This window comes from Mirounga angustirostris, unplaced genomic scaffold (assembly GCF_029215605.1).
Source record: "Mirounga angustirostris isolate CCGP_5_RB_7025 unplaced genomic scaffold, mMirAng1.0.hap1 SCAF_4, whole genome shotgun sequence".
In the NCBI taxonomy this organism is placed as follows: Eukaryota; Metazoa; Chordata; class Mammalia; order Carnivora; family Phocidae; genus Mirounga; species Mirounga angustirostris.
The window spans coordinates 165,598,686-165,610,234 of NW_026991712.1; positions in this window are offsets into that span (position 1 = coordinate 165,598,686).

Sequence of the window (11,549 nt, forward strand, 5' to 3'; positions counted from 1 at the left end):
GGGAGTCTCCCCATCACTCCTAACCCCCCGTTCATCGCACCTTCCCCCAGTGTCAGCCCTCAATGTGGAGCTGGGATCCATGCTTCCTGCGCTCTCGCTTCACCCTTTAGTGAGGGGGAATGAGGAGAGTCGTGCCTCAGTTTGCCTGTGCCTCAGTTTACCCTTGGACTTCGCTGTCAGGCCCCAGGGCACCCCTGCCTGGGCCTGAATTCTCCACTGAGATGCTCAACACAGATTAGGGCTGATCTTGGGCTTGATAAACTCACAGCTTCTAAGGGGCTTTGAGATCCTCTTTGGGTAAGAAGTGGGACTAAGGATGGTCCTACGGAAGAAAGCCTTTAAGAATCATGAAAATGCTGTGCTCATTTCCTCCAGGCCTCTGGCTCTTTATCATAGCCGACCAAGCACTTTTAAATCATCAGATCCCACAACAAGCCATGAGGGAAGCAGTGCAGGGAGTGTTACCCCCATAGCACAAAAGGGAACCTGAAGCCAGGAGGGGACACTGATTGCCCAAGAGCACAGAGATGGTCAGCGGCAGAGGAGCCAAGACCAGCAATCTAGATCTTGCCTCGGCCTGGTCCCCAGGACTAGAAATTGCCCCAGGGGGGCACCTGGGTGGCTCAGTCATTAAGCGTCTGCCTTCGGCTCAGGTCTTGATCCCAGGGTCCTGGGATCGAGCCCCGCATCAGGCTCCCTGCTCCGCGGGAAGCCTGCTTCTCCCTCTCCCACTCTCCCTGCTTGTGTTCCCTCTCTCGCTGTCTCTCTCTCTGTTGAAAAATAAAATCGTAAAAAAAAAAAAAAAAAAGAAAAGAAAAGAAATTGCCCCAGGGGCCAGCTGTGGGTGCAGGGGTCCCAAGAAGGGCATCGTAGCACCCCGCCAGTTAGAGTTTGCCTTCATCCACCCAACCTGACTCTGGACACATGGCTTTCTCCTGGTCCTGGTCTCCACAAGGGCAGAGACCCATTTTTCTGGGGAACCCAGTCCAGGCAGCCCTGGCATGGTGTAGACAGCACTTACCCTAACGTTGAAAATAATTACACTGCAGGGTTTGGCTTCCCTAACCTGCCTTAGCCCCCTGCGTGTCCCTAGGGGCTCAGCTGTGGCAAACCTGGGGGGTTTGAGGCAGATCACTATCCTTGGTGGGCCTCAGTTGCCCCGTCTAACCACCATTCGTTCAGGTCTAGCCCACATCCCAGAGGACCCCTTCTGGGTCAGGCACTGGGCCAGGCACAGGGATCACAATGAGCCCTGTCCTCATGTTCTCTCTGCCTAAACCAGCACTAACTAGCCTTAAGGACCCTTCCTCTCCCTTGCTTGGTATGTATCAACGGAGAAGGGTTACAGGCGAGGCTGAGACACAGAGAACAAGCGCCATGCAGGAACTTGGCCTGTTGGATAGTGCGGAAGCACTGGGTAGGGAGGAGAGAGGAAGGCAAGTCGACTCTGGTTTTTGGAAGGGGCGATCAGGAGAAGGATATTAGTCAGTCTTGTCCCCCCACCAACCCTTTCAGCATCTCCTTCTTCCTGGTGGCCAGGACTGGCTACATCATTTGCAGGGCCTAATCCAAAATGAAAATGCAGGGCCTTTTGTTCAAAAATTACTAAAATTTTCGGGCACCTGTGTGGCTCAGTGGGTTAAACATCTGCTTTCAGCTCAGGTCATATCTGAGGGGTCCTAGTATCAGGCCCCTTAGGGCTCCCTGCTCAGCAGGGAACCTGCTTCTCCCTCTCCCTCTCCCTCTGGCCCTCCCTCCCCGACTCATGCTCTCTCTCTCTCAAATAAATAAATAAATAAGATTATTAAAATTTTCAAGAAGGCAGGGTGCCTGGTTGGCTCAGTGGGTGGAGCATAAGACTTGATCTCAGGGTCATGAGTTTGAGCCCCAAGTTGGGCCTAGAGCTTACTTAAAAAAAATTTCAAGGGGCGTCTGGGTGACTCAGTTGTTAAGCGTCTGCCTTCAGCTCAGGTCATGATCCCAGGCTCCCTGCTCCACGGGAGGCCTGCTTCTCCCTCTCCCACTCCCCCCTGCTTGTGTTCCTTCTCTCACTGTGTCTCTCTCTGTCAAATAAATAAAATCTTAAAAAAAATTTTTTTTCAAGAAGATAACAGCAAAGCATTCAACCAAGTGTGGAGCCTTTCTGACTTCAGGGCCGGGGTGACTGGGATCTATGAAGTTGGCCCTGACAGCGGTTCATATAATTCCTTAGAAAAGCTCCCTTCAAACCACAATCCCCACCCCCCCACCCCCCCACCCGCCACAAGAGTGCCTGGCTGGCTCAGTTGGTAGAGCATGCAGGGGTCCTGACTTCAAGCCCCACACAGGGCATAGAGTTTACTTAATTAAAAAAAAAAAATTGAGGGGCACCTGGCTGGCTCAGTCAGTGGAACATGCAACTCTCGTTCTCAGGGTTGTGCATTCGAGCCCCACATTGGGTATAGAGATTACTTATAAATAAAATCTTTTTTAAAAAATTGGAAAAAAAAAATCCCCACAATCCCCAGGAGTCAGCTCAGAGATTGGATCCCCTGATTTGGAGGTGGGGAAAGAGGGGAATGGGGAGAGATCAGGGTTATTTTCCCTTCACTGTTTCTAACTCCCAACATCCAGACATTCTCACCTCCCAACTCCAACCTGGACTACTCTCAGACCAGCAGCCCCAGCTTTCCCTCCTGTCCCCCGGCCTAATGGACAGACATACTTCAGAGACACCCAGAGAGGGCTAGCCTGGGAAGGGCTAGCCTGAAACCCTGCCCTCTAGATTCATGACTACTCAGCTCAGCTACCGTTTTTTGCTGGCCCTGTGGGCAGCTAAGGAAACAGACTTTCCAGCAGCCCATGTCGGCAGGGCCCAAAGTCCATCCTGGAACCAGGCTGTCACCTGACCAGGCAGGAAGCTGCAGCCCCAGGGAGAGACCAGCAGCCCCCAGACCCTCCAGCTTTGCCCCCTCTGTTTCTGGAAACCCCAGGGCCACCCTGATGTCGCACCCATACCCACCCAAGGCTCCCCCACCTCCTACTCCCAGGGAGACCTGCCTCCCATGAGCTCCAGCTTTGTCCTCCGCTGGGCCTGGTCTTCTTCCAAACTCCAGACTGGGCAGCCAGGCCAAGGTGTGGCTGAGCCTCCCACATTTTACAGGGAACACCAGGAAGGAAAAGAGCCTGTAAATCACATAGCCAAGGGTGGGAGCACCTGTGACTGCCCTCAGTTCTTAGACCAACTGGGGGGCTGAAAGTATAGTACAGGGAGGAGCAGTTCTGCAAAGTTGAGATATGGAGTGATTAATAGCACTCCTATTCCATGGATAAGACAGCCTAAGAAGAGGTGGAGTGACTTGCCCCAGTCACATAATTACCTCTGGACAGAGGTGGAATTTAAAACTGGCTTGTGTTCACGTGTGTGTTTGTGGGTGTATGTGTTTCCTAACTGAGCACTTGCTTTATGTCAAGCCTCCCTACTCCATGCCAGGTGCTTTCAAGGGTAGACAGTGAAGACCCTGGGAAGAGAAAGTACTTCTCCTGGGACCTCCCGAATGTTCTGCTTAACTTTGAATGCACTTGCATGCATTTTTCTGGGGAAAGCTCCATAGCTTTAGCCAGATTCCCAAAGGGGTTCCTATTTCAGAACGAACTAAGAATCTACCCTTTGATCCTTTTCAGTGGGAGGATAAGATAGAAAGAGGCCCCTGGCATGATGCTTTCCTCCCCCTCTCCTCCCTAACGTGGGGGTGGGGGTGAGAGGAGCCATGCAGGTCCCGTCCTCACTGTGGGCATTCCCTGGTCCCCTGCCCTGGCTGCTGGCATCCGAGGAAGCAGGTTAACGTGTCAAACAACATCCGCTGAGGTCTTCTTAGATCTTCCCAGCACCTCCTAGAATCAGGTCCTGAGCCTACGTGCGCCCATTTCCCCTGCTGGGTTGAGAGGTGAAAAAGCACCCAAGGGGCTTGTGGTGGGCGCCCAGAACGAGACGGAGCCTGGTGGGCTCCCAGCGCTGAGTTGGTGCCAGCTCCTAGGAGGCTGAGGAGGGAAGGGGAGAGAGAGTGAGACAGGAGAGGGCAGAGGAGAGTGGCGAGCAGGGGCACAAGAGAGAAAGGAGAGGTCGCTCTTGCCACTGCCCAATCTCCAGGGCAGGACAAATTCTGATTCCCTTCATTCTTTCAACAAACATCTGAGCACCAGCTCTGTGCTCCAGGCTCCCAGTTGGACTGTTACTCTGTGATCCGATTGTCACTCTCTTCGCTGTACACAGTGTAGAAAAGTGGTTTTCGGGGCGCCTGGGTGGCTCAGTTGGTTAAGCGACTGCCTTCGGCTCAGGTCATGATCCTGGAGTCCCTGGATCGAGTCCCGCATCGGGCTCCCTGCTCGGCAGGGAGTCTGCTTCTCCCTCTGACCCTCCTCCCTCTCATGCTCTCTGTCTCTCATTCTCTCTCTCTCAAATAAAAAAAAAAAAAAAAAAGAAAAGTGGTTTTCGACCTTTTTCTTTTAGCAGTAGAATTTTCTTTTTCCCCTCAAACAAAAGCCACCTGCCTTTTATCTGAGAGATGAAATGGATAAGAGCAATGTTTTCTACGTATAAATTTAGTTTATAAACCAATTTATAACCTTTACTTACCACAAAGTAAATCAGTGGGAACCATGATGATGGACTAAAAATTTGAAACCCAAGTTATAAGTGATGGTCTGGGTTTTAACTGAGAGCCGGCCTTCCATTTGTTTCTGTGGCAATTTGTTTTATTATTATTTTTTAAATATTTTATTTCTTTATTTGACAGAGAGATAGAGAGAGAGCACAAGTAGGCAGGGTGGCAGGCAGAGGGAGAGGGAGAAGCAGGCTCTCCACCGAGCAGGGAGCCAGACGTGGGGCTCGATCCCAGGACCCAAGGATCATGACCTGAGCCAAAGGCAGCCCCTCAACCGACTGAGCCACCCAGGTGCCCCAAGTGGCAGTTTGTTTTAATAGGTAGTTAGAAAATACTGCGCCCATAGACAAGCAAGGGCGAATGGTAAGAATTTTAACAACTCTGGGGCGCCTGGGTGGCTCAGTTGGTTAAACGACTGCCTTCGGCTCAGGTCATGATCCTGGAGTCCCGGGATCGAGCCCCGCATCGGGCTCTCTGCTCAGCAAGGGGTCTGCTTCTCCCTCTGACCCTCTTCCCTCTCGTGCTCTCTGTCTCTCATTCTCTCTCTCTCAAATAAATAAATAAAATCTTTAAAAAAAAAAAAAGAATTTTAACAACTCTGTAGAAATGTCAGGAGAAGCTTTATTCTGAGGTCTGCCCTGAAAGGAGTTATCCAGCCAGCCTTAATGACCTGTCAAAAGTTAGCCTAACCTTGTTCTCATCTCAATCCTGCCACTAACTTGCTGGGTGTCCTTGGGTGAGACACTTGCCCTTTCTGGGCACCAGCTTCCCTATCTGAGCGTCCGATTTCACCCAGGAAAGTAGTGAGTGTGTGGAGGTATTTGAGTGTGTTGGGGTGTGTGATGGGGGTGCAGTGCACATAAGCAGAAACTTCATTACTCATCCTCACCGCCTACCCCCATCCCAGCGCTGGGCCTGAAGAAGGGTCCACAAAACCACCCAACTGCCCAAGTTCGAAGGCAGAGGCGGGTTGCCATGGAGACATGCTTTGTTTCCCTACTGTCTGGCTGCCTCTGACAAACACAAAAAGCCGGGCCAGATGGACACCGACCTAGGCCAAAAGAGCAGGGATTTCCTGACCCAAGATCCACAGGCCTCACTGCTTTCCAAGGAGAAGGGTTCAGTTCTCAGTTCTCAGCCCCAGAACAGGGGGATGACCAGCCTGACCTGCCAGCTGAAAAGGCTTCCCGTAGGGGGCTGCCAGGTGGGGCCCTCAAGGTATTTGCAGACAGTCACTCCACCAGTCCTAGGCAGCAAGCCGGGCCCTGTGCCCAAGGGCAGGGCTACGAGGGAAACACCCACACTTGGGGCCTCAAAGAAGCTGGGAGTAGGGTCAAGATCTGTGGGCAGAGCTCCCTGCCCACGATCAGAGGGAAACAGTTGGATGTGGATTGTCAGAGAAAGCTCCCACAATCCACACAGAGGCTTATACAAACACAGGCTGACATACCCACACGCACACCCGTGTGAACTGGCATACCCAGTTATATGGACACACACCCTAAAACACAAACCCAGCTACACATCGATATATCTAGATACCCATAAACACTCAGGGACACAACATACTGACATCTAAACACACACAAATATGAGAACATATTGAAACACAAACTCATACACAGATGTATCACCCGCATACACACACACACACACACACACACACGACCAACACACCCAAACACATATATAGAGACATGCCGAGTCACACACACACACAGATACACAAATGCACACACTCCCGGATGCACAGACCCTCATACACAGACATCCACCAACACAAAAACAAACACAGATACTCAGGGACCCATAAACCAAAGAGATATCCAGAAGGCCTGTTGCACAAATACAGATACAAAGAGATAAACAGTTACAAGTAGAAAGGCAGACCCGCAAATACCTCATGCAGATCCAGGCACCGGGAAGAAAAGGGAGCTGATACCCTGTGAGGGTCAATTCTGCACGGTTCTATCTGTAGCATCCTTTAAAAATCCTTCCGACCATCTGTGAAGTTGGTAGCAGTATCAGGGCTCCTTACAAATGCAATAATGTAGAATACGGAGTCTCTACAAGGCCCAGACAGTGCGGGAGGAAATAAGATAAAATGTGAAAGTGGCTCGTCACCCACGTTCCCCAGACCAGCCAAACACTCTTCATGCTGGTGGGCAGGATATACTTCTTCTATGCGTTTACATACAAGCATGTAAAGATACTACAAGTCTGAACATTTTCCATAGAACCAACTCAGAGAGGTTAAGAAATTTGACCAAGATCATAGAGCTAACTTAGCAGCAGAATCAGGATTTGGATTTAGCTCTGATTCACTCCAAAGTGCTCTTTCTGCTGCCTCAGCCCGCAGACAACCGCGCGTTCACAGACAGACAGATTCACAAAGGGGAGGCCCAGGCCCAGGGGCAGGGGGAGGGGCCGCACCTCTGGGCTGGAGAGGAAGAGAGGCCCAACAGGCTCTCTGCCTGCTTGCTCTGGGTCTCTCGGTCAGCTCCTCTGGCTACTTTCTGGTAAGGAGCAGATGTATTTCCTGGGACTGGAACCTTTGAATCATTGACCCCAGGTGAGCACCACGCAGGTGACTCAGCGATCCACACACAGCTCCAACACCCAGACTATCACAACCCACTTCTGCCAGTCTCCTGACCCCTCTCACCCCGTCAATCCCTTCACCACAGGTCCCAGGGATCCTTTCCTAAGGCTAAATCTGGACCTTGTCCTTCCGCTGCTTAAATCCCTTCCTGTTGTCTCCAGAATGAATCCCAGCCTCTTAGACACATAGAGCCCTTCGCTCCCTGGCCCCAACCTGCCTCTCCCCATTTTTCCATTTGGCAAAGTACTTCTCCTCAGGACCAGCTCACATTCTCCTCTTGTTGAACCTTCCCCAACTCCCCATGCAGAATCCCTCCCTGCCTCCAGCCCCCACCCCCACCCCTACTCTCACTCCACAGTCTGTCCAGCAGACAGCCACCTCAAGACTTAAAATCATCACCACTGATAGACTGATTAACTTCCAGGACTTGCCCTGAAGGTGCATTATATAATGATCGCCCTTCATCATTACAGTAGCCCTAGAGGGATAAGAACTATTGTCCCCATTTTACAGATGGTTAAATGGAGGCTCAGAGAGGTTAAGTCCCTGCCTTACAGTCTGATTTTCTTGAAAGTCAGTCCTTGGGCGCCTGGGTGGCCCAGTTGGTTAAGCATCTGCCTTCAGCTCAGGTCATGATCCCAGGACCCTGCTCCACAGGAAGTCTGCTTCTCCCTCTCCCACTCCCCCTGCTTGTGTTCCCTCTCTTGCTGTGTCTCTCTCTGTCAAATAAATAAATAAAGTCTTAAAAAAAAAAAAAAGTCAGTCCTCGATCAAGCCATATACAATCACATTAGGGCAAACATGTTCATCTCTGAATTTCGGGTGGGTGCACAGGCTTGGCACAGTGGGGAAGGGCTGGGTGAATGGTTGTTGAATGGGGTACCCATCCATTTGCTGTCCCCCGGGTGACAGAATAAGAGAGGATAGAGGAGAGGAGGAGGATGGAGAGACCCTGGCATGGCCCCTGCTAACTGGGATTCCCCAACAAGTCACCGAAGGCAAGAGTTTCCTCAGGATCTGGCAGGGGCTGTCCCTGCAGCACAGGGACATCTGCACAGACCCTGCTGGGAGAGCGGGTGTCCTCTGCCTCCTCCACACATCCCTTCAGTCAGGAGCTCTGAACCAGTGTGTTATTAAATATTTACTGTTTCCCACTCTGCTCAGCTTGGTGCCAGGCCCCGGAGAAGGGGACCAGAGAGCAGGGGACAGGCAACTGTTTACAGTTAATGATCACCTACCAGGTGGCACAGAACTCTCCCAACAGCCCTGCAGCTCGGGTTCTCAGCCCGACTTTTGCAGCTGGAGAGACGAGGCTCAGAGGGGGAAGAGGCTGGTCCCAGATCACACAGCCAGCGAGCCAGGATCCAGAGTCAGGTGTGTGCACGTGTTCCCGGTGTCCTGAGCCCCACCCCCAGCAGGGAGGATGTGGGCCCAGCTCAGTGGAGACTCCAGGAGGCCATTTTTGAGGTGGGGCTGCGGCTGGAAGACAGCCTGCCTGGCAGATTTTCTACAATAACAACAGCTTGCGTCTGTGTGGCACTTTCACTTCCATTAGCTCACTCTGCCCTCCCCAACATCCCCTTGGGTGCCTATTATTGTCTCCACTTGATGGATGCGGGATGGAAGCTCAGTGAGGTCAGGTGATTTTCTCAAGGTTGCACAGCCTGTATGCATGGCAACTTTTGAACCCTAATCCTCCTGCTGGGTCTCCCTGCTTCTCCCACTTCTGCCCCCTTCCAGCGGGCCTCCGTGCTGCCCAAGGGAGCTCTCAATCATAAATGTGAGCTTCTGGTTCCAAGGGCCTGCTCTCTCATAACACAGAGGGCCGCACCCTTGCCCAGAAATGATTCCTCAGCTCTTCCTGATTTGTCCAGCTTTCAAGCTCCTATTCAGCCTCCAAGTGCCAACTCAAATGCTAACTTCTCTAGGAAGGCTTCCTGGATTGGCTTTCTTCATACAAACCTCTAATAGAGCAATTATCTCATTATAGTTAATTGCTTGACTGTCTCCCTCACCAGACTGTGAGCTCCTGAAGGGCAAAGACAATGATTTTTCAAGTCTCTTCACTGCACCTAGCTTTGCTGTCTCAGTAAGCACTTGCTGAATGAATGGAAAGACATCCCGGAGGGCTGGGCCTAGGGGAAGATGGTGGAGTATTAACAGAAATAGGAGCATGAAGAAGAGAACTTGGTGTTTGGGGAGGAACAGAAAGGGGTGAGATTTTGCTTTTGGCCATTTGGAGCCTGATGTGCCCAGTAGGTAGGAGCTGGAAGTGGGGTGGGGACAAAAACAGGCCAGGAAGAAAGGATATTAACAGTAACTGAGGGGTGCCTGGCTGGCTCAGTCTGTAGAGCATGCAACTCTTGATCTCAGGGTCATGAGTTGGGTATGGAGATTACTTATAAATAAAACTTTAAAAACAAACAAACAACCACTAACTAATACTTGCTATGTGCCAGATCCAGTGCTGAATGCATCATAGACATTATCCCATTTGATCCCCAAGACATAGGTAATACGAACCCGTTTGATGGAGGAGAAAGTTGAAACTCAGAGAATTAAATTAATTTATCCAAAGTTACACAGCTAGTAAATTAAGGGCAGAGCCAGGAGTTGAACCCAGGTCCCTATGATGCCCAAGTCCATGCACCTCATCCATTCTCTATACAGTAGACTAGAAAGGACTGAGCTTATAAACACATACGTTTACAGGGTGGGAGTAGGAAGCCCAGATGAGAGAGGGAACTGTCTAAGAGATAGAAGGGAAACCAGCAGGGTGGTGTTTCGGGACAAGAAAAGAGGTCCAAGAAGGGCCTGGTCAGCAGGGCCTACTGTCCCTGAGAGATCAAACTGGGTTGGGTGCAAGATGTGGCAACTAAGAGTCAACCTTCCAGAACGCTGCTTCTACGTGCATCGAAGAGTCAGTAAAGGGACCTGCTGAGTGGGAGGTGAGGAAACGGTGGTGGCTGGGAAGAGGAAGAGAGAACCCAGAAAAAAGGGAGCACCCCATGGGTATGAGGACTTAGGAGGGCAGGGCAAATAGGTTGGGGCTGGCTTGGAAATACTGGGGAAGGGATGCGAGCAGGTAGGAGGAGAACGGTGAGCAGGTGAGCACTTTAGGCTGAGCCAGCCACTCAACACAAGGACACTCTCAATTTCTTCCTCCACAGCCCGGACATTGTCCCTCCTCCTCCTTCCCATCCCCAACTTGCAGGCCAAGCCATCTTATCCTCATTCCTCCTACCCTCTCCCTCCCCCACTCTGCCCCCACAGCTCCCCTGAGTTTGTTCAGGACCTGCCCCCCCCACCTCCAATCTGCTGTCTCACCCTCCCTGGCTCAGCTGGTGAGGCAGGCAGGGAGGAGTTTCCAGGCAGGAAAGGGCTGAGTCACTCAGCCACACATCTGGTCTCAGATCTTGATACCCAGCTGGAAGGGGTAGGAAGGAAGAGGCTCCTCCCCCACAAGTCCTCCTGGCCAGTCCTCACATTGCCTGCTGGGAGGGGCAGGCTGGGAAAGGAGAGTCCCAGCTTTATTAACAACCAGAATTTGCTGGGCTGCTTCACCCACTCCAGCAGGGGTCCTTTGCTTCCGTGACTGCCTTTTAGGCTCAGAACAGCCCTGAATAGTAGGGTTTGTCACCTCTATTTCACAGGTGAGAAAACTCAAATACAAAGTGGCGTGGGCGAGGCCACATGATTTGGAGAGCTGGTCTGTTGGTGTCCCCATCCCATGCTCTGGGCACACAGAAGGCGGCGGTGTTTGGAGACAGTGGAAAAAAGCCCAGGGGCTCCAGCACACCAGTGGGTGATCACTGCAAAAGCTAGGTTGGGGGAGGCACTTGGCCCATGCTCCTGCTAAAATGGCCCCTTCCTAGGGGCGCCTGCCTGGCTCAGTTGGAGGAGCGTGCAACTCTTGATCTTGGGGTTGTGAGTTCGAGCCCCAGGTTGGGTGTAGAGATTACTAAAAAAAAACAAAAACCTTAAAAATAAATAAAATGGCCCCTTCCCAAAGTCCCAGGGAATGGAAGACCCTCCTTTCTCCTCTGTGCCCTGCTCTGTCTGGCCATGCTGTTGTTGGCTCAGCTCTGAGCCACCCCTACCTCATTCCTCAGAGTCTTTCATCCTCCACCATGCTGAGACGAATAGCAGGAGCCTTAGCTCCTGCCAGTCTGCACTCTGCCGGGGCATAGTGTTCCCATTGTCCTGAGCAGAGAGGTGTCCGGGTCCCGGGGAGAGGCCAGGGGATCATGCCAGGCCTCTGCTCTTGTCCCAGGCTGCTTTGGGGCACAGGCTGCTTTTTTAGG